Source organism: Zonotrichia leucophrys, chromosome 19, assembly GCF_028769735.1.
Source record: "Zonotrichia leucophrys gambelii isolate GWCS_2022_RI chromosome 19, RI_Zleu_2.0, whole genome shotgun sequence".
Taxonomy (NCBI): Eukaryota; Metazoa; Chordata; class Aves; order Passeriformes; family Passerellidae; genus Zonotrichia; species Zonotrichia leucophrys.
In genome coordinates, this window is record NC_088188.1 from 8169106 (window position 1) to 8192928 (window position 23823).

At 43.0% G+C, this 23823-nt stretch overlaps 1 protein-coding gene and 1 long non-coding RNA gene across 2 annotated transcripts in view; one reads left to right on the forward strand and one right to left on the reverse strand.

The window, feature by feature from the left end:
- LHFPL7 (LHFPL tetraspan subfamily member 7) overlaps positions 1-23823 on the reverse strand; it is a 59731-nt gene that overhangs the window by 4267 nt on the left and 31641 nt on the right. The gene's annotated exons all lie outside the window — the stretch shown is intronic.
- On the forward strand, positions 4356-22304 carry LOC135455805 (uncharacterized). Its single transcript, XR_010442395.1, has 3 exons — positions 4356-4445; positions 4595-4696; positions 20483-22304. It is a non-coding gene; the product is annotated as an uncharacterized LOC135455805 (long non-coding RNA).

Below are 23823 nucleotides of genomic sequence, written 5' to 3' on the forward strand. Positions count from 1 at the left end.
TTAACAGTTATGTTTGAGCTGATAGATAATTCATAACCAGCAAACATCTAATGAAACATTAGGAGTATAAAACAAACACTGTGTGCTGTTCTCTGTGTTTGTGATTGCCTTTCAGGTAGGGCATGTGCATATTACTCCAATTATAATATTGGAGAGGCTTAATCTAAAAAATATCCACTAAAAAAAGGGCAATCACTCATTAATCTTTTTTAATTAAAAAACACTTTAATTAGCTGGGGGCTAGATGAAGTCCAAAAATTTAACTCACAGCCTGTTGAGTCTCTGAATAATCTGAATTAAACCTTTGCTTCTAGTCCAAATGGAACTGCTGAGTTAATCCCTTGTTGAAAACAGTAAGGTGAAGAAAATGGAAATTAAAAGGAGAGAAAGTGGAGCAGCAGCAAAGTCTTGTTTCCCTCTGGGTATCTCACACACGGGTACAAAGAGAAGCTGCCTGCCAAGAGGGGGAACTGTGAGCACCAAGTGTTCCCCTGCTCCAGCAGCCGCCCTCCTTCCTTCAGACCTCAGGGACAATTCTGCAGTGGTTGCTGTGGCCTTTTCCTCTTTCCACCTCCCCACAAAGGGGGTGCAAGGTGCTGCGATGCTGTGGTGTGTTCTTAAGTTCGTTAGTTTGCTCCCCCCATTTTCTGTATTACTTCCTGCTGCTACCCTGCCAGTTATGTTGCTATGGAAATGAAACTGCTCCTCCCTTGGTTTCTCTTATAAAGTGAAAGTTGTTTCCTCCTTGGGGTCAGTCAATCACTCTTTTTCTCCTCCCAGGTTTCGAGAATTTTCCTTTCTCTGGGAGGTATGGTTGGCTGTAGCCCCGGAGCCCCTCCTATGATTTATAACAGTTGGTTACTTTAGTATATCAGTTATGTTTCGTACCTCCAAATATGTATTTCTATTGGATAGCCAGGTTTCCCTGCCTTCTTCCCTCCTTTTCCCTTAAAACCCTCTCCTGCCCCTTGTTCGGGGCCATTTGCTGGGTGTTTCCCCTCCTTTGTTGGTTCTTCTGTAATAAACCGACAGTTTACCCCCAGTAAGTGGTCGCCTCCTAATTCGTCTCTCACCGCGCTGCTCCGAGCTCTCCCCCAGCTCAGCCCAAGGCCAAGATGCCGAGGGGGGCTGGCTTTGGATGCACAGGGGCCCTGGCCTTCCCCCTCACCAGATAGCCGGATTCCAGGGCCGTTCACGCCCCCGCGCACTGCTGCAAGAGCCAGAAAGGGAAAAGTCCTTCCCAGCACAGGCAGCACCCTGAGCCAGGCTCACAATTGCTGATCCTCCACCCTCCTGGGGGTGCCCAGGGCAGGGGGAGCTCCTGGAGCTGGGATTTCAGCAGCTGTCCCTGATTTTGGGGCCTGATAATCACCATCCATGCTGCACCTGAACACAGAGAAGTTGTGTTATGCAGATCTCCCTAACTGCTCATCTGTGACACCCCTAAAAACAATATAAATGAAAATACAGTAAAAATGAGGCCAAACCAGATAAGGACAAGGGGTGATGGTTTTAAATTAAAACAGGGTGAACTCTGAGTAGATAGAAGGAAGAAATCTTTCATGATGAGTGTGGTAAAACACCAGCACAGGCTGCCCAGAGGTGGTGGATGCCCCATCCCTGGAAGCACCCAAGCTCAGGTTGGACAGCTCTGAGCAATCTTGTCTGGTTGAAGACATCCCTGTTTGCTCCAGGAGAACATTTACAGGTCACTTCCAACCCAAACTATTCCATGATTCTGTCATCTTGTTCAGTAAAGGTCACTGAGCTTTCCCAAAAGAGCTGAGGGGCCAGCCCAGCCTGAGAGCCACATGCCACTCTTGCACACCCAAGAACATTCCAGAACATCTCCTCTGGGGGCAGAAACATGGGAAATATCTCCAGAAAATGAGATTTTTCCTACTGCTGTTTACAAGAGTGTTAAACCATAACCTAAACCTGTTAATCCCTGGGCCTGTGCAGTTGTAGGTTCACAGCTGGGATGTGGAACAGGGGCTGCCCAGAGCCTGTGGTGCCCAGGGGGTGCCCAGCACAGCCCCCCTGCAACCCAGGCTGCTCCACTGCACCAGGAATCTTGAAATAGCCCGGGGTGCAAAGCTTTCTGTGAAATGTTGGGAAAGTGAGCCAGTTTTACAAGAAACAGCCACTGCTCTAAGCAAGAAGCAGGTCTAAAATTAAAATTTCAGTTTGTTCATCTTTTCAAAGCCAAAATAGCATCTCATTCGATGAAGGAAAAAAAAGCAGCAGAATTGGAAACAATCCTTTCAGCGATAAAATCCTTTCCTAACTGTTAAATTTCACTGTTTTTCTGACACTGTCTCAACCCCTTGCTCTGTTTCACATATCTGTTCCATATATGTTGTCTTTTTGATTGGGTTCCCCAGAATTGTTTTGAAGGCTGTGTTTTACAGTGTTTTGATTACCACTTGGTGCTGATGTTGCGTGGTGTGATTTAATGGAAGCAGCTTTATTTTTTTCCCAAGGCTAGAAATAATCTGTCACAGCTGAACGTATACATTCACATATCAAACGAGCTAAAAAGTTACCCATGGTTTCATATCCTCAGGCATGTCACTGAATGACCTCATTATTCTCATTTAGGTGCCCTCTTTCTTACAAAGGCTCCAAATATTGAATAGCCCCGTTATTAGCGCAGAAGCCGAGCTTTCAGGCGTGGTGCTAATGACGGCTTAATGGTGCTGTCTGTCAGCAGCACAGCGAGCTGGGACAGCGCACAAAGGAACACCGGGGCTCCATTTAAGCTCCTCGTGTAACGCTCACGCCTCTGCACGGCTTTCCAACAACAAACATCACTTTCAAAGGTGTCAGAACCCAGCAGCGAGTGCATCTCACCGTTCTGCGTGCTGTAATCGTGCTGTCACACGAGGTGATGAGGCCACACAACATATTAGGGTCTGTTCTGCAGCATAAACCTCTGGGCTGTGAGAGGACTTGCTGGTAAAATATATAGTTTTATACTTTAACTCAAGTATAGTTGAGTTATTTTTTAACGTGGTTTGATAATTTGATTAATCTCCCATCAGCTATGGATGGCTAAACGGTTTTACTGGTTAAAAAGTGCTCTCTGTTTTGTTCATCATGGGCCACACAGGTGTTTGTTATATGTTGGTGATGAGGCCACGCAACATATTAGGGTCTGTTCTGCAGTATGAAACCTCTGGGCTGTGAGAGGACTTGCTGGTAAAATATATAGTTTTATACTTTAACTCAAGTATAGTTGAGTTATTTTTTAACGTGATTTGATTAATCTCCCATCAGCTATGGATGGTTAAATGGTTTCACTGGTTAAAAAGTGCTCTTTGTTTTGTTTATGTGCCACACAGGTGTTTGTTATATTTTGGTGATGAGGCCACACAACATATTGGGATCTGTTCTACAGCATAAACCTCTGGGCTGTGAGAGGACTTGCTGGTAAAATATATAGTTTTATACTTTAACTCAAGTATACTTGAGTTATGTGGTTTTATAATTTGATTAATCTCCCATCAGCTATGGATGCTTAAATGGTTACACTGGTTAAAAAGTGTTCTTTCCTTTTTTGGTTTATCATGTGCCACACAGGTGTTTGTTATATTGGTTACACTTAAAAATGGTTAAAAAGTGCTCCTTCTTTTGTTTATCATGGGCCACACAGGTGTTATATGTTGGTGATGAGGCCAAACAACTTATTGGGGTCTGTTCTGCAGTATGAAACCTCTGGGCTGTGAGAGGACTTGCTGGTAAAATATATAGTTTTATACTTTAACTCAAGTATACTTGAGTTATGTGGTTTTATAATTTGATTAATCTCCCATCAACCATGGATGGTTAAATGGTTACACTGGTTAAAAAGTGCTCTTTGTTTTGTTTATGTGCCACACAGGTGTTTGTTATATGTTGGTGATGAGGCCACACAACTTATTGGGGTCTGTTCTGCAGCATAAACCTCTGGGCTGTGAGAGGACTTGCTGGTAAAATATATAGTTTTATACTTTAACTCAAGTATAGTTGAGTTATTTTTTAACGTGGTTTGATAATTTGATTAATCTCCCATCAACCATGGATGGTTAAATGGTTACACTGGTTAAAAAGTGCTCTTTCTTTTGTTTATCATGGGCCACACAGGTGTTATATGTTGGTGATGAGGCCAAACAACTTATTGGGGTCTGTTCGGCAGCATAAGTGAGAGGACTTGCTGGTAAAATATATAGTTTTATACTTTAACTCAAGTATAGTTGAGTTATTTTTTAACGTGATTTGATAACTTGATTAATCTCCCATCAGCTATGGACGGTTAAATGGCTACACTGGTTAAAAAGTGTTCTTTCCTTTTTTGGTTTATCATGTGCCACACAGGTGTTTGTTATATTTTGGTGATGAGGCCACACAACATATTGGGATCTGTTCTACAGCATGAAACCTCTGGGCTGTGAGAGGACTTGCTGGTAAAATACATAGTTTTATACTTAAACTGAAGTATATTTGAGTTATTTTTTAACGTGGTTTGATAATTTGATTAATCTCCCATCAGCTATGGATGGTTAAATGGTTTCACTGGTTAAAAAGGGCTCTTTGTTTATCATGTGCCACACAGGTGTTTGTTATTGCTGGGTTCTCCCCACCTGAGCCCTCTGCAGTAACTCACAGCCTCTGCTGATGGCAGCCCAGAGACAAGGCCAAGCACGCTGCTCCCACAGTAAGTCAGATTTTATTTCTACTTTCTAATCCCAAACAGTTACAGTCTCATCCTCTTTGCTTCCCTGGTGTCCTACAGGCAGATGGTAAATGGCATTTTCTCCTCTGAAGGGTTTGCCAGCCAAAACCTGGTTTTATTTTAAGAAGTATATTTCTGAATTGCTTGCTTTTTAAATAACTTTAATAGGAATAAAGTATTATTTGAAAGGAGGATACTTCTCTTTAGGGAAAACAGGGCTTTTTGTAGGAAAAGATTGTAAATTGTTGGTGAAAATACTGAATCAATGACACTTCTAGTTTGGAAAAATAGCATTTTCTGCTATTTTGAAATTAATAATATATAACTCTTTGTCATTGCAATGGTTTATTCATTTCATTAAGTCCCTGTACAAGTGTTTAATTATTTAAATCTCTCACACCATTTTCAAGTTGATTTTAAACCAAAGCAAAGCAATGCAGTTCTCTGGAGTGTGTGCAGAGGGCACCAATGTACAACACTCTCAGATACCATGACAGAACAGGCTGTTTCCATTCCCCTTCTTTTGGCAAGACTGATGGAGTTTCCAACATCTGAAACACAATAATTGAATCGTTTTCTGTATAGTGAAGCAGGAATGTTTAAACTGGACTAAGATTGTGTTTATCTTCCATACTAATGATGAAATGGATGGAAATCCAAAGGTGGCTCACAAACAGAGAGAACAGAAAAACCTATTTTATTTTGTTGTGTTTGTTGATGTGTTTATGTGATGTGTAGTAGTGAAATATGCTGTGTGCATGAGTTCTCTTCCTGAAATTACCTGCTGTAGGATTAGTTTGTCTTAGAAATTTAATTTGCTTACTTTAGGAGTGTATTATATTGCTGATACTTATGACAATGATGGATTAATTGCAAGCTTGTGGGACATATCAGATAATCATTGGAATTGGGGTTGAATCATAGGCAGGCATGGGTATTATTCCAACCCTATTACAGATTGTCACAGTCTTGTGTCTTCTTGGAAGATTTCTATTGACAGAGCTTAATCTACCAAAGCAATTTTCACTCATCTCATCAAGAAGTTTCCCCTTACACATAATCCATTACCTTCCTTATTAAACCTGGCAGTTCTTCATATGCACAATCAGTTGACTTGGAATAACACATTTCCTCTCAGGTTCATACATTTTATTCACCTAATAATTTTATTAGCTGCCCTCCAGCTTTTCATTACTTACATGATCTTAAATGAGAAAGCAGGTGCTGATCCAAAGCCACAGACAGCTTAACACCAAGCAGAAACACAGGTAACAGGGAAAACCTGGCAGCCAAACCAGCCAGGCATCTTCAAAAATCACCTCTTGTCCTGCTGCCCTGCCTGCCCTACACTCAATCCTTCCCAGCACTCTTCACAATCAAATGTTTTTGTATCATTTCTACATTTGGGGTATTTTGGATAAATTCCCTTGTACAAAAAGGAGGTACCTATATTTCTTTTCCATATCTGTCCCTTGAAGACAGTGCTAAGTAAGATCCAAGGTTTTTGTCAGTAATAGCTGCACATCAGTGTACAAATAGAAACAAGATGGAATTCTGGGCTTATCTGAAAATCAGTGATTTAATTTTGACTACTTCAGGAAAGGAGGGATTACCCAGAGTAATTTGGGGAGAGCTGAAATATATCTAAAATCAGCAGGCATAGTTTAAAATGACTATTACATATAAATAAAACAAACAGGAAAGTGACCTCTCAAGATAAACCAGACTAAAATCCTACTTGTTACAACAGCTGAACTTTGGAGGGTGAGGCAAACAGGGACTGTGAAATGCCATTCTGCTCTGCTGAACTCCTGGCAGGTGCATGTCAGGTACCTGGAGTTCAAACTCTGGGAAGCAGCCCTAGCAATTATTCCCTCCAAGGAAACCAAAAGGAAGAGCAGGAAAAAGGGATAATAATGCCCATATATTGGTGTAAAGATGGAGCTGCCTTCCTTTGTAACTGAATAAAGAGCTGGAACTCCTAATAATGGCCCAGCCACTTCTAACATATCACACTTTAGCTCTTCTTTGTAAAGAATTATTCCAATGGCATCATTTCAGTCAAACATGTTGTGATTTGAGGAGCTTCTATCAGTGCTGGACTGGTGCCAAAGGAGTAGATTATAGCAGCTCCTTTTCTGGCTTTTCTAAATGGTGCAACTCACAAGTTAGCACTTAGCAGCTGTAATAGAAATGTAGTTATAGCAAGAGCTGTGCAGCTTGTCAAAGCCCTTTGTAGCTAACAAAGGGAATGAGTTCATTTGTGCAATGTCTCCAAACTCTGTGTTTAAGGAAATGCTGAGTCTGTGGCTCCAGCTCACAAGCTAAGGAGCTGCATCAGATACAGTAGGTTGTATTTTCATGTATGTACATACATGCAAAATTATGGGGAAATATGTGTGTATCAAAAGCTGGGCAATGTTTTCAATTTTAATTTATTTGGATTTAGCTGAGGTAGAATAGAAACACATTATTTTGAATAAAGTTAGCACTGAAATAAGGGTGTCCATGCACCTTTTTTACACAAATATTTTTAGTGCCACTAACACACCCCACCCAGGTTCTGTTGGCACAGCTCCCTCATTCTACAAATAGCCTGTTTCAGAAATGTCTTAACAATTGTAGGAATAGCTGAATCTATCTTACTTATTAACTGAAGGGAGTGGAACCTGACTATCTAGACTTTGAAAAAGAAATTCTCTGAAGCCATCACAGAGGTAATTGGGCTTGGTAATTACTGCATTAGCTGCAAGTTTATTAAGGGCCACAAAAGGAAATGCCATCCTGGTGACCTTTGAGGCTGCATTTCACAGCATGTTTTCTACATGAGAACAAATGATGAAACTTGACTATTTCTGCCAAGTGAGTGGTGGCTCTGGTGAAGATTTATAGCTGTAATCTGGTAATCTATGGGCCTAATCACACAGTTATAGAGCTGCGTGTCATTGACTCGGAAAGCCTGAAATGATCTAGCTCTGTGTGGACTGTGCTGAAGGAGTGCATTTTGTCATCTGCAAGGTTAGGAGAAATACAGCCTCTTTAGCAGACTGTAAAAGAGAGACAAGAGCTAATGTTTCTCAAAATAGCAGCCTGTTACACGAAATTTTACAAGAGTCAGAGAGCTAAGAAATGGGGACTGTCAGATTGGAAACCATTATGATTTTCCTCTTTTGTACTGCTTCAATAATTACATAGATTTTCTATTTATTTTTTCTGGAAATTATTTAAGTCATGCTCACTTCATCTCTCTCAGAACAGCAAACACAGAAGCAGACTAATAATGTAATATTGACATATTTAAGTGTTGGATTCTTCAGCTGAGAGCAGCATGTTCAGAATGTATCATGCCTGTAATGTGCCTGTGTTCCCTTATCTTTGTGTCACATTTTATTCAACAGTCAAGAAGTGCTAATAAAAAGTGCATATTTCAGTTGTTCTATTTTAGGTAAACATAACATGGTACACATTTTCTAAGCAATGCACATTTCTACAAATAGAAATCAGGGTGGCAAACGCTTTGCTTCTCCTCTTAATTAACCTATCCTTGCCAAAACTGCTATGTTCTTCAGCATGAGCAAGGAATGAAACTGATGACTGAAAATTTAAATTAATGCTTTTTCTTGTGATCTTTTGGCTGAGAACAAGAGCAGCTTCCACCTGCCATCTGATGCATTCCCTAGCAAAAGAAGCAATGTCAGCCTGGGTCCAAAATTCTCTTTCATGTGAGAAAAGCATCAGTGGAGAGCCTTCCACGAGCCTTGTGCAGCTGCAGGGGGTGAGGGAACAGCCACATTTATTTGCCTTTGCTTTGGAGCCAGCTCACCTGGGAAGGGGAGATGCTGCCCAGCCTGCAGCAGGTCTTGGCTCCTGCTCTGCCTGTCAAATCCAAGCTCTTAAATAGCTATTTAGAGCAGGGGCTGAGGTCCAAAAGACAGGCAGTGATGTGTAGATCACCTGAAATGTCATGATTCCACATGACACATTTGCTCCCTTCTCCTCCCCACCTGCTCAGCCCACAGGTCTGTTTTAAATCAATCTTTTCACCTCTCCCAAGACTCACAATTTAAGCAGAGCAGACGCTGACGAAAACAGATTTATAATGAAGCTGGTGGCCATTAAATACCAGCCTTCCACCAGAGGTGACCTTATTGTAAAATGTTGTACAGTGAATTTATTTTGACTTTGCCCATTCTCTACCTCATCTTGCACACTGGCAGCCAAGGCAGTGGTGGTGGGAGGTCTCAGAATAATGCCCATGTCTCCCTTCATTACAGCTGCACTTCACATCCCAGCAGCCTCCCAGCCTCAGGGATACCACATTCATTACCTCTTTTCAGAGACATGTATTTTACATATATGGCTGAAAGGTGATTAGAATCCCTGACACAACAGTGCTTTATCTGGAATGCAACCATGAAAAATACATGCCTAAAACAAAAAAAGACATCCTACATCCTTCTCCTAATTGATTTAAGCTACAAAGACCAGCTGCACTTTTCCCAGGGCACAGGAACTACCAGGAAGACACAAATTGCATGTTTTCAAATCTCCTCAGAAAAACTGCTTGACAGGGGGTTGAAAGCAGAGTTTTCTGTTTCTCAGATGTCCTAGTCCTGTGAATGTCATCAGTCAGCAGAAGCTCACGTGCCACCCCCTGATCATAAAGAACAGTTCTGTAACAACCCTCATTTCATGCTGCTGATTCCAGCCCACCATAAATCAGCCACACCAGGAGTAATGTTGGAAATAATTGTCTGCTCCAGAGCTCCTCTCTCCTGGCCCAGGTGCCACACAGCTGCAGCCACAGGCAGCCCTGTCCTGCTGAAGTGGGTTAGAGCAGCTCCTCCAGCAGTGATGCTCCCTGAGTGCTTCAAAGATCTTTCATGCTGCACACTGGAACAGTGCAGTGGTTTTAAAAACATTATAAATGGAGTCAGCTCTGCCTTGAGCCAGATGCTCTCTGCAGATGGAAAATGGGATAGCAACTGCTACTTCACTGAAAGCTGCCTGGAAATGCAGCAGGTGATCCAGCACTGATCCTCAGATGCTCAATGCACTCTGACCCTTTCTCTCCCACCCTCTTTCTAATATCCAGCTTTAATATCCAGGGTTTGCTGTCCCTGATGGCTGGTTGTGCAAATGAATCAGCACAGCACATCTGATGCTCTGACTTCAGCCTTGTTTGACCCCTGTGTTCCTCAGCCAGGTCTTACACAGCAATTTTCAATAATGTCCTCTTAAAACCTGTGGTCAAAACTGTCCTGGGCTGCTTGTGCTGCTCCAGCCACCCTCAGTTAACAGCAGACAAATCAGCCTTAGAGAACCCCAGCCACATCTCACACAGGAGCTTCATTCAGTCCAGAGCTGCTAGAAGGAAATAGTAAAACAAAACAAAAAGAAAAATACAGTTGTGTTCTGATGCAGAGCTACCTAGATTAGAAAAATCATGTTGAAATCCAGAGTAGTGATAGAAATGTCCCAAATTCCCAGCTAAATGAAAGTGTTTTGGGATATCTGATCCTTCTTATCAGGTTGGCCCAGCTGCACAATTTCCCAACTCCAATTATACCAAAAGGCTCACACTTCCTCCTTCATTAATGCTTTTGAAGGATTTAATGAGTTACTTCATCAGGTTAATAAATCCCTTCAATAATTTTATTACACTTTGATACAGTTATTCAAGAGGTGCAGCTAACAAATGATCATCATTTATATTTCTTTGACAGAATAACTTAGTTCATAAATTTGGCCCGTGAAATTCAGAATTCATAAATAAACTATGGGGAAAATGGAATGTCTGTGTGGAGGAGGGGTTTTTCCTATTTCTGGTTAAGGTTCTGTTGGAAATCCTCTGTCTGTGTGCAATAACTCCAGGCTAAGGAGAGCTGCAGGAGGTTGGTGCCTTTTGGCAATGTTCTGTTTCCCACTGAGTGCTGAGGGGAGCCCAGCTGCTGCAGCACCTGTGCCACGGGACATAACCCACATTCATTTGCTCCAGCACTCCCTCAGCTTTAAAATCCAGCTTCATAAAGGCTGCTCCATCCTTGAGGCAAAGCTCCTTAGCTGATTTTCACCAGGTGCAGTGACACTGTCAGAAATAAGCATTCTATTCTGGAAATTATTTTAAAACTGAATTGAATTGGTTGCCATGCCATTTTTTTTTTCCTGTGGCGTTATAGTAAATGACATCATCAACAAAATAACCTTAGGGGCAAGGGTGTTTTCAGAATCTTAACCTCTGGATGGCCAGCAGTATTACAGCTTCCTATTACCAGATTAATAATATTTATGGTAGGTAGACTGCAAGAGTGGGATCATACTATTTATTTACTTACTGTTGAAAGCCACCTCTGGCAAGAACAAATTTCCCATTAATCACCACCTTATCTCTGTAAGAAAGAGTTACTCTCAAGGACATCTGTATTATTCCCATTGTTTTATTAATACAAGAATAGCTCTGCTGTGGATTTTTTGACACTGGACTTTATTTATTTTCTAGATTTTCTTTTTAAAGGGGAGCTGAAATGCTTAAATAAACATTGAACTTTCTTAATAAATGAACTACTTAAGACTGCAACTGTAGTGATAAGATCCCAGTATTTCCCTGAATATATTTTTATGCAAAGAAATTGCAAATCAGTATTTTTTCTTCTTCTTTTTTTATTCAACTGAAACTCCAGTTATGAATTTTGAGTTTCTTCTGGGAGTGCAGATGACCTTGTTAAGCTGTGAGAGTGCCAGAAAAGTGGTGCCCTCCAATCCAGGGTGTCAGAGAAGTGAAACCAATTTCTAAGCTCAGGTCTTGTAATAAAAAATGCATATTTCTCTCTCCTTTCACATAGACTTTAGCCAGCATTTGAAACATTACTTACTGGACTGTGGGATGATTTGTTTTTCTAATTTTTCCAGAGCACTACATCATATATTTTCAACTTTAAAAAGAAATCATTGTAGACCCAGCAGAGGACAATATCAAAATTCTCTTTCATGTGAGAAAAGCATGAGCTTTTGCAGTACCAGAATGAGGTGGTTGTGCCAGTAGAAGGGGTAGCAATTAATGTTAATTTGCTGTTTAATTAGGTGTCCAGTACAGAACAATGGTGAGAGACCTGTGTGGGTGGGAGGAGCCCCAGACTGTCAGGGGGACAGAGCCACTCCTGCCCCCCAGACTCGGGCACTGCTCCCACAGCAGTGACTGCAGCCTGTCTGGGGTGCTTTAGGCAGTCATGTGTTTGCAGAGTGAAAGGTGTGCTTGCAAACACAGCAAAGGCCTCTGTCCCCTGTCCTGCTGCTCAGCCCAGACTGTGGGGTGTGAGGATGCTGTGGGAGCAGTGCCAGCCCTGCAGCTGGGTTTGTGTGGCTCCAGCAGCCAGCCCTGCTCAGCTGTGCCCTGCTGAGGGCTGGGACCCCCCTTGCCAAACCCACCCAGCAGTGAGAAACACCCCAGGGACAGTGCCAAAAAACCCCACAGCATTTCCATCCTCCTGCATTTAAATGTTTGACTTAATAACATCTATGGGGCAGCATGGGAAGATGAACTTAAATACATCATTTGTCCACTCAGGATACTGAATTACACCATTACTGAAAGGGATACAGAGAAATGTGTCCAATAAACAGAGCACAGTTTGCACAATTTGTTTTGCATTTCCCACATCCTGCAACAAGAACAGGGCAGTCAGGCTCCTTAATGATCATAATGTATGTACAGAAAGAGCAGCTCCCTGAGGGCTCCTGATTAATCAGGAAAATGCTCATTTGTTCTGGCAGAAGTGATGTGCATCTAGGCAGGGCAAATGATGAACCCTAAGTGCACACATCAGCCATCAAGGCCCCAAAGTTTCCATTCACTGAACTCATTTTCCCTCCAAGAAATAACACTCCACATCTCAGCACTGGTTCTTGTCCCAGTTCCATTAGGGTTTGGTCTGACAAAGGCAGAAAGAGGCCCCACATCCATTTCTGGATGAGGCTCTGAATGCATTGAGCTCCCAAATGAAGACATTTCTGCTGCTTGCTCTGATCCCCCATTCAGGGGAGGACAGGAGACCCCAGCTGCTCTATCTGATCACTCTGCAAGAGACTTGGGAACAAGTTGGAAGATTTAAAGGATTTTTCAGCAGCTGATCTAAATCCCTGCCTGTTTTGTAGTCCCCAAGAAGCTGCCCACTGATTGCAATCCTTCCTCCACTCCATCACAGCCATATTAATTCTGTGGTTTGGCACAGCTGTTGCCATCTAGAAGTTTGCAGTGTGGCATTTGAAATCTTTATTTCAGATTTTATTTTCTATTCTGAGTTGGAAGTTTGCTAGTAATGAGGTGAATCCTCTGTGCCTGACACGTATTTCCCTTGGTGTTCATTTTTAAATTAGCCACAGAAAGGACAAACTAAAAGCAGATGTGTCATATTTTTCCTCTCTGTGTTTGGAAGCTCACTCATGGAAATATCTTTGTCAGATAAATGAATTCCAGGTTACTGGGATAAATAGATGCAATAAAATACTCATGTGTAGGAGAAACCCTTACAAAAATGTGATCCAACAACTCTTCAAGGAAATTGCCATGTAAGAGATCCAGCTTTGAGGCTTACCTCAGGCTTTTGCATAACATGATAGTTTGTACTTTAAACTGGAGAAAATGTGATGGGATCTTTTGATATTTTTCCTCTTGCTTTTGCAATTTCATGGGATCAGCAGAAAGGGAAGGGAACCAATGCTGTGCTTTTGCCTCCACCACTGCCTGAGCACATGGCTGAGAATCTGCCACCCTTCTTATGGGCATCTCACAACTGCCAGAAAATGTGGATTTTGGACTTGTTTTCAGCATAACATGAGAAAGAGGAGGACCAGAAATAAATGTGAAGGCTGAAATATAATCAAAAACCAGTAGTTATTTAGTTTGGCTACTGATTTATTAATGTATTACAGTTAAGCACTGAGGAATAAACCCACACTTAAAAATGTTCCTCAGCTCTAGGCAGGATTATTTACAGGAAATAAAAACAGTTAAAGAATTAGAATGAAATCCTGCACGTACTGAGTCAACAGAAACGTTGCCACCGACCTCATTAGGCCAAATTTTAGCCCCAGATATCTACAAGGAACCACAATTCTCTTGCAGTGTGAGTGGCAGATTAATATCTGACAACACCAGTTTATCTTTCCCTACAGAATCCTTAATTTTTATGCAGCCAGCCTAAAAACTTTACTCCACAAGTTTGTGTTTCATTGCAAACCAATGTTCCCTGCTCCTTTCTGGCTGTTTGCTCACTGTCATCATTCCCATTTGGCTTAAGCACCTCCTGAAATTATTATTTTGCCTCCATGTCCCTTACAAGAATATTTTTCCTCTGAGGTATCTGCTTTCTCAGCAGCAATTTTAAGGCATTTCAGGCTACAGAAGAAATATAAAATAAACCCTGTGCTCATCTATATCATGAAGAACATGATCCTTTAACCCTGTCCTTGGAAAACCCATCAGCATTTGCTGTACTTCAGTGATTCTCCATATGCTTTTGCAAGGAACATTTTGCACCTGCCAGCACAACACAGGACAAGCAGCAGCATTGCAGGAGGAAACATTAACTAATTTACACAAAGCCTTAGGTGGTCCATTAGCCCTTCATAAAAACAGGAATGTGTAATTACTGCATCCACGGACAGAATTAAATTTGATGGACTACAAAGAAGCAATGAGTGAAACAATTTACAACAAAGGCTGAGTAAACTGCTCTGATGGGGAGCCCTGGCCTGGCTGGATGGGTCTGGCAGCTCAGGTTTCCCTCTGCTGTTCCCAGGGACGTGCCCACCCCAAACTTTTCACTCAGTGCAGACAGGTGAGCTCCCGTCAGAGTCACTGCACCTGCTGATCTATTGCAGGTCGTGTAAGATACAGCCAACAGCCAAACAACCTGCTCAGCACAGGAGTACCCTTCTAGCATCATTAATTCCATCAATCCGTTCTTTCTCCTGTGTCTCTGGACAAATGGTTGCTCCTCCAAGCCTGATGCCGTTTTTAGGAGGATGCAGCTCAGTGGAGCACCACTGCCAAGGGGGCAATGCAGCAGATGCTGTCCCAAAAGCCTGATGGAATAGTGTCCGATTTTCGGCTGTTTAGATGGTTTGGAAAGGCCCGGTGTGGCCTTGGGCAGCCTGCACTTCAAAAGACGAGAAGAGGCTTCAGTTCTTTTCTCGGTCTCGGTGTTTATTAATTGTTTATCTAAAAGATTTTCTCTCGGCCCGACAGAGCTCTGCTCAGCAGCCAGCCATGAGCACACTCCCTGCCCTCCGGGCGGTCACCTATCTTTATACCCAAAGTTACGTGTACAATATTTATCATTTTTCCCCAATACCTTTCACCCTTATTGCCCAGTGCACTTTTAGTAATAACCAATCCCAAAGTGCCACCATCACCACAGAAGATGGAGGAGAAGAAGAAGAAGAAGAAGAAGAAGAAGGACAGGACACGCCCCAATTCCTCCATCTTACTTCTCTAAACCCCCCTGTACAGAAATCCTAAACCCTGTGTTTCACTCTCTAATTAACCAATCCCTTCACCATTCACCCCGGTGAAACCCTCCTATCCTCATACAGGTGTCGTCTCCTGTGTAGGATCAAAGTCCAGCCACCAGACACTTCTGGAACATTCCAGGACTCCCGAGCCCCCCAAGGGTGCTCTCGGTGACTCGGCACCTCAGTCCTGAGGTGCTGAGATCCCACAGAATAGCTGCTCCACAGGCTTCAGTTCATTAAGGTAATTGCCACTGCTCTGTGGCACAGTGCACAGTTACATTTGGGATGGCAAAATCCATCCAAAAGAAAAGCATCTCCCCTCTGCACTCTCCAGGCAGGCAGGTTAATTGTGAGTACTTTGCAGTGCCTGTGGTGAGGCAGGAGCCTGGGGGCTCTGTCACAGCTTCCGTCCACAATTTGATTTAATGCCCTCCATGAACAATTGCATCTCAGTGCTTGTAATAAGGAAATGTCATAAAGGTACCTGCTGCCTGCTCCAACATCTTTTGGCTTTGACAGGTCAAATTTACAGCTTTAATTCAGCAGCCTGGAAGCTTGGTATTCTGTACACACACAGGGAAGGGCTGACAGAACAATATTTTATAAAAGTTCACCTGTGTTCAGCAACTCATGGAGGATATAACCCCTTGGACCTTGTGAAATGACTTGCAGACAAATTCCCACTCCAGATTGTCCAGGGGCAAATTACAAAGTTCTAATCAAACCCCAGTGGGCCTGGATGTATTCACTGGAATGTTTTGCTTCTGTAGCATAGAGAGTTGAACTTTCAGCAGCTTGAACAAGTTCTCAGTGGGGTTCTCTCAGCTGTGAGCATCCCCAGCAGGAGGAGGAAAGAGCCCTTCAAAGCAAGTCTGATCTCCCTGCTCCTGATACCCAGGTGAGATAAACCCCCCAAAGCAGCACAGCTGAAACACAGAACTGAATGTGTCCCTGTGGGAGACTCTGGACAAGCCAGCTGTGGGATTTCTGTGCTGTGCCAGTGGCTGCCATGCCCAGACAATGCTGAGCACAGCAGGTGGGCAGGAGCTGTGCAAGGGAGGAGACCCCCAGGCCCTGCCCAAGCTGCTCTTTGACACTCTGCTCCTTTTCCATCCCCTGCTCTGCTCCTGCTGTTCCCAGGGGTCACGTTGGGGAATGTCACAAACTGCAGGCACTGCAAACGTCCCCAGACTGGGCAGGAGATGCAGCTGTTTAATGAGCTCTGCTGTCATTACAGCAAAATGACTCAAGGACTTCCTTAAAAAAGCCTCTTATTTGTAGTATCATAGATTACCTTAATGTCTTTTAACTGGGAATACTGCATTAATACTACAAGATAGTCCTGAAATGACACACTTTGAAATACTGCACAAATATTACAAGATAGTCCTGAAATAATGGGAATTTAAACAGATTCTAACAAGGGAAACATAAATATTGGATGGAAAGAGAAAAAGCATTGGTTTAAATCTTTGGCAAAAGGAATATTCTTAGGTAAAGGAGTTTCACAGCACATCTTGCACACAGGAGTCAGTGCAAGTGTGTGCTCTGGCACAACTTTTGCATTGTACCAGTCTTTATTTTATGGCATTAGTTTTTGTGCTTTAATCTGTAGTGGAGAGATGGGAAATTTGGTTTGTACCAACCTCTGTGTGTGTCAGTTCAGGCTTTCTTGTGCTAGATAAACATGGTCTAAAAGAACTACAGCTTACACATCCCTGTTTGAACAAGAAAAATATTTGAAGTGGTGAATAAAGGAGGTATCTGAGGTATGCTGATTTAAACCTGGCCAGGTCCTTGTGTTCCTACAGGGGATAATTATAGGTGAAATCTTCAACAGATTAATCAGAGTGGGATCATCTGCCAGTGCCCTTCCCGTCAAAACTCAACCAGCAGCAAGGAAATGAAGCAGTAATGACAGGGCTTCCATTTAGCCACTAAATATCTTTTCTTAGGTATCCATATTTTAATCAGATTTGCGTGCTTTTTAAAGTAGGAGACGTTTTGATGATCTTAGATAGTCTCTAATTAAAGATTCTGTAATTAACCATGGTTTATCTATGTCAAATGCCAAGGAATTTGAGCAAGCCAGGTTAAGCCCTGCTTTAAGACATTCAGGGAAGCCAGTGTCTAACACCAGGTTTGTAAAGCAGGACAGAAGGATGTCCCTGCAGCAGAGATCCCTGCTCTGTGGAGCACAGCAAGGGAAGCCCAGGCTGGTGGTGCTGTGTCAGGGCTGGAGGGCTGGATGTGCTTCCCCTGGCTTGCTTGGAAATTCTTGCCTGTCTTGACTCATTCAATTTTTCCCCAACCTTTGATGAGATTCCCATATGGGATGTGGCATCTGTGAGCCACAGATTACTTTAATCTGAAAAGAATGGTTTGGAAAACATACAGACAACATAAATATACTGAGTTTTGAATGTCTTCATTCTCACATGACAATGTATAACGTTGCATCCCAGAAAAATGCATTTAAAATAATAATTGTAATGAATTTGTAGAGGGTCTGGCTCCTGTTTCACAGACAGATCTATGCCATATTCTCCCTTGCTACATCTGTGAAACATCCTTTATTTTTCCATGGTGTAAATGATCTCATTTCTGTTGCTTTCCCTGCAACACAATGCCACGTTCATTCCTCCTTCGAAAATTTCAGGAAGAGAAGCAATTTGTAAGAATGACAGGAAAATGGCTTCTCATCTGTGTACACCACAGCAATCTGACACACAGAAAGAGGCTCTGGTGACTTACACAAATCCTAATTCCCACTGAGTTTCAAGCAGTCCAGATTTAAAAAGAAAAAAAAAAAATCCAAACTGACATCAACCAATTTGATCATAAAGATTCTAATTCAGCACAGGTTAATTGAGAAGTCAGATTTGCTGCTATCACTTCTGGAGAGGAGGGAGATAAGGGAACACAATGACTCTTTATCAACAATATGGGACTTCATTTAAAGAGAGAGCATTAGGTTACAGGCTGGAAGATTAGTAGCAATCAGGCTGCTCTCAGAAAAGAAAATGCACTGGGTGATAAAGATAGAAGGCAGGAAGCTGGGTGCATAGAAATGAGGTTTGATGCCAAATATTCCTGGTCAGATCTGAGCTATCTGTCAAGCTGGCCCTGATCATTGCTGATGCACAATTATTATTACTCACCTGTGATCAGGTCATTTACCACTACCAAGCCAATGGCTCCTCCCACCCATTTCATTTGTTAATGGCATTTTAATGAAAAAAACTCCATCTAATATCTCTTTGAGATGACTAACCATTGTGTAATAGTACATAATGGTATATGAAATACATTTTCTTTTTCCCAATCACCCATAAAAGATATCAGCTGTTATTCTGTTCCTTAGCCACAACCCCATAAATCTGAGTGCAGTTCTGCCTTTAGAGGTGGCAGGCTTATTTTTCCTTTTTCTTTGTGTGCCATGTGTTTTCCATACCAAAAGTGCCTGTTTTGTTGCAAGTGACAGAAGGAGAATTTAAAGGGATGCTGGAGGATCATAAAGACTCCTCTCTATCCAATCCCAAGCATGCATTCACCTTACTGTTCTGCTGACTAAAGAATTAGAAACTATTAATATTGTCTCTGCTGGCAGGTCAGAAAAATACTTATTCTGTAGTAGAGCAGATTAATCCAGAGGGGAAAATAACCCTGCAAAGCCCTGCAAAAGCTGCTGTCTAACCAATCCACTTTCCAAAGCCAGATGTTTCCAATCTGTTTCAGTGTTAATCTCATGATATGTCTTTTTATGCCCACTGAAATGATTTCAGCATGTATTGAGCTATTAGAGAATTCATATAATTAGGGCAGCTCTTTTTTTTATGGAGGAGCTTTTTGGATGAAGCCCTGTCAGTGTTTGTGAGCTTTGTGCTCCTGTTCATTATTGAGGCACGTTGGGACCTCTCCCCATGAGGTTTTTGCTGGGCTCTGGATTCTGCCCAGCTTTGGGTACTCTTATAAAGACACTCCTGGTGAATTCAGAGGCAGGATAACAGTGGGGAAGTGGACTGAGGTTGAGGTCAGAGGTGCAGTTTTTTAGGACCTGAGATGGGTATGGAAAGCAGCTTTGCAAATGAAGGCACTGCAAGCCAGGCTGACCATGAAAGGTGGTTATAACTACCCTGCAAACCAGGGTAACCATGAAAGGAGGTTATAGTTACCCAGTGGTCCTGAAAACTGGAGGGATTTTTTTCCTTCTCACACACACACACCTCCTTAGATCTTTTCCTGGCCTGACTTTGGTCCCCCCCTCTGATAAAGAGCTGGTTTGAAATACAGCAGCCAGACTGTGAGTTCTTAGCCAAGAGCCCTTCCCTGGCAGGTGCTGATGGGCTCTGCTGTGGAGAATAATGGCTTGTGAGAGGAAGGTCACAGGAAGGGTCAGGAGGCAGCTCAGAAAACCTTGCATTTCATGTCAAGGATCTTAAAGGGTCTGGGAGGGCTGCAAAAACTTTCCTCTGGGGCTGCTCACTGACAGATCAGTGTCTTGGTTATAAACTGATTTTGATAAATCATGTTGATCTGCTGTTTGCATGTGGCTTTATGAGAGCAGGTGGTGAGCCATGCATTCCTGTGGCATCCTAGAGGAAATCCATAGGGAAAAAGTGGATTATGCCTTGCTCTGTGTCCTGCTGGCACACAGGGCAGGGGAACAGAACCATCTGAGAGCATCACCCCCACACCAGGAGCTGCCCAGCCTTCCAGTGCCACTCTCTCTTCCCATTTTGTGAATCTCCACAGACATCCCAGCTCCCCAAGGGCCATTTAACCCCTGAATCCTTCAGCAGAGCCTCTCTGCCTAACAAGCAGGCAGCAGATTCTGTCTGTGGGAACTGGCTGGCACAGAATACGTGCAGTATTCTGCATCTGTGCTTCCCCACACAGGGTGAGGAGTTTATCGTGGGGCTTAAGGATGATTCCTTTCTAAGTGTGGTATGAGATGAGGAAAAGGAATCAGTTTGAAATTAAAATGAGGATTTTTCTACTTGTCCTTAATATTTATAAGGCTCCTTTTGCCTTACAGACAAAATCCTCAAGGAGAAGATGGAAAGCTGTTCATCCTTATTTCTTGTGCCTTTAGTTCAGCTTCTCATTGTTTATATTATTCTAAGCAAAATAACAGTTCTGGAAATGCAGTCATTTACAAAATCCAGTCTACTAAGCCTTAAACAGCAGAGACATGTCCTGCTATGTTTGTCCCTTTGTTGTTGCTATGGCATTACCACACATTTTTCCATGTAGGAAAGGAAATCCCGTGGAGACCAGATAATAAAGGCTTGGATTTCCAGGGCACAGTGTCCCTCTCGCCTCTTGACCTGTTTGACACCCTCTTTCACCAAACCTGCATTCACTGAATCCAAATAAACAGCCAGCCATCAAAGGAAATACTTAAAAAGGATTGTTCATGGTTAGCCTTGATGAAATATACATTGGAAAACCTGCATTTTAATCACGTTTGGAGTTCTGCATTTCAAAAATGGTTTTGTTTAACTACATCAGACTTGTCATTCAGGGAAGTTTCCTTCCGTAGGATGCCTGCATTTAAAATTCAAGTTAACCAAACCCAAACAAATTTCCCAGGAGGCTGCAACAAACCAGACAAGCGTCTCACACACTCAGCTCTGACCTCTGTGCTGTACCAGGTGTATCCCTGCTCTCTGCAAGCCTCCAAGATGCTGCATGTTTATCCAACATCCCCAGTTCTCAACAGGGTGTCGTGAGGATTCATCAAAATCCCTGCACGTCACTTGTTGGAACAAGCTGTGGCTGGAACTCCCCCCTTGCAAAGATTAATCCTGTGCCCCAGTCAGCCTGTCCTGCCCTGATCATCCTGGCCTGCACAGAATTGTTGTGCCTTGTTTTATCTCAGACATGACTATTGCATGGTGTTACCTGAGATTATCCTTTGCATGTAAGGTAGAATTGATGCATGAATATGAGTTTGTTAAATGCTCCAGGACATTTATCCTGGGTGAATTTTTCAGTACTATCATCTTCAGCTTACTTTAATGAAGATCTAGCTATAATCTGAGCAAAGTGTCACCTGTTGATGCAGTAATTAGGGAAAAATGTGCACTTCAGGACTGACTAAAGAGCACATATCCCAGACAGAATTGTTTGATGCAAAATGATGAGGTTATTTTGGGCCAAACTTCTTGGGCATCATTTGGTGTGTCTCCCACTGCTGTCATTTTTGTGTGACACAGTTCAAAGGCACAGTAGATTGAAAGGGCCTTGTATCCTCTCATCTCTTGGAGCCACACATCCCTGTGGCACACAGGATATTGCAGCCAGAGCACACATCTCAGGCAACATGCAGCTTGTGGCCTTCCAAATTCTTCAGCCAGCACAGGAAAACAAACAGCAGCCTTACAGACTTAATGGACTTCTAATGCATTTGATGGATTCTGCATCAGCAGTTTCTAATGGAACATCTAAAGAGGGAAAATTCCCTTTCCATGGAGATTCTGAGGAGAAAATGAACTGACAGTGCAAAGGGTTCTCTTTGCAGCGTTGGATGCTGTGCAGGAGAACTCAGGGGTCAGACCCAGAGTGTTCATCTCTTCTGAAACATCCCTGAGTTCTCCAGGTCAGAACTGAGCTGTGTCTGAGGCACAGGCTGCTCATGTAGCACAGCATTGGCAGAGGCAAAGGGCAGCAGGAAACTGTGACCTCCTTGGGCAGGAGCACTGAACTCAGCTCCCCAGAGCTGGTGAGGAGGAGGCTCAGAAACTGGGGCTGGAAATCTGAAATCTGCTCCCATGGCAGCTGTGCCTTTAGACAGAGTTCTGCAGTTATCAGGAGGAAGACAAAGCTTTCAATTCCTTTGTTGAATCCATATAGGCAGCAGTGTGACACATTCCTCCTGGTCACATATCCTTGACTTTCTTACTTTTGCATAATCTTTGAACTTCAGCTATTGATAAATAAATTGGTTTACAAAGCAGAGTAAATCACCATTCAGTGCTGAGCTGCTATTGTGCCACTCATTTGTAAGGCAGCTTTCAGGCTTTTTTTAAAAATCAGTTTGGCTTGACATTTTGTTTTCCTACTATTATTTATGAGCTCTATCTTATGAATGGATTATGTAAAATAGTTTAATTCCAGTTGTTGCCATTTCTCAGATGTCATCACACAAAAGCTTGCTTTGAGTAGAACACTCAGGTCCAGATTTTGTTCTCAGCTGTGCTGATAACAAATTAGACCATCATCCACAGGGATCAGAAGGGTTTTCCTCAGATTTACAACTATTATGAGCTTTTTAGGAAAAACATTTGAGCAATGCTCTGCTCAGAGAAAGCAAAGGCACATTGCTGCCTTTCAGCAATGTTCTGCAGGCAGGGCCAACCCACTGAGCCACTGTCCTCAGCTCAGAAACTGCACCTGGGGATTCTTCCTGCAGGGAATTATGAGCTGCATTCAGCTGTGACTTGACTGCTTTTGTTGTAATGGCAGAAATGGGGATGGGTGGATTTTAGAACAGTTGCTTTCTAAGATTTTTGGATGCACTCAGTCACTTCAAAGCAACTAAAACCTCAGCAGCTATTTAAAGCAAAGCACTTCAGTCCCCTTTTGATGGCAAGTGTTAGCTCTTCTCTGAGACAGCAGGCGACTGCTGGAGTGAACCAACAGCTCTTAAGCCTTTGCAGATGACAAAAATTGTGCCAATTATTACTCTCCATTTCACAGGTTTCTCTGATCTCTCAGCATCTGACTTTGCACCTGAGTGTGGAGCAGAGCCCATGTAAAAATGAGTAAAACCTCTCCTTTTGTTGCTAAGGAGCATTTGGGATGTACTTTTGCTATTTATTTCCCTACACGAAATGCTCCTTCATTTCCTGAGGTGAAAAATGTGATGTGGCCTGCAGCAGGTGCAGATGAGGTGAAGGATCATGCAAAGCAGAGAGAAAGGAGAGTAACTACAAATTTCTGCTTTGTGTGGCTTGCTCAGGCTGTTGCTCTGTGCTTGCCTGGACTCAGCCAGGGCTCAGCTCCTGCACTCAGTGTTTGATTGGAGCCCAGCCTGGCATCTGAGCAGGAGCTGTGAAGCCTCACAAGGAGCCAAACAGGTGACATTTGTCATCCCAGCACACAGAACTGGGCATGGCTCATTTCTGTGACATCCTTGTGACAGCACAGAGCCATGAAGATGACAGATGTCACCCAAAGCATTACAGGGCAGTTTTTCAATGGCTGCAGACACAGAGCAAGGCAATAGACACCCAGTTCTGAATGTGTAAATGAAGCAACTCCAACCAGAGGCAAGGAGACTGCACCTTTCAATCAGCTCCCTTGGCAGCCCTTCCCAGGTGTGCCTGACTTTGCATCCAGGCAGGGAGAGCAGGCAGGACCTGATGGCCCAGGCTGGTGCCTGAGGCCTCACCCCTGTGGCCAACGAGTTTTGCTGCTGCTCTGCTGCACCCAGCACAGCTCTTCCCTCTCTGGACCACAGAGGGCCCAAAGACCTGTTCTGGAGCTGGGAGTAATCCTGCACAAGCCCTTTAAGAGTAATTCATCCTTATTTAGACAGGCATGTTATTCTAATGTCATCCCATGCCAAGCATGATACAGTTTAAATGTTC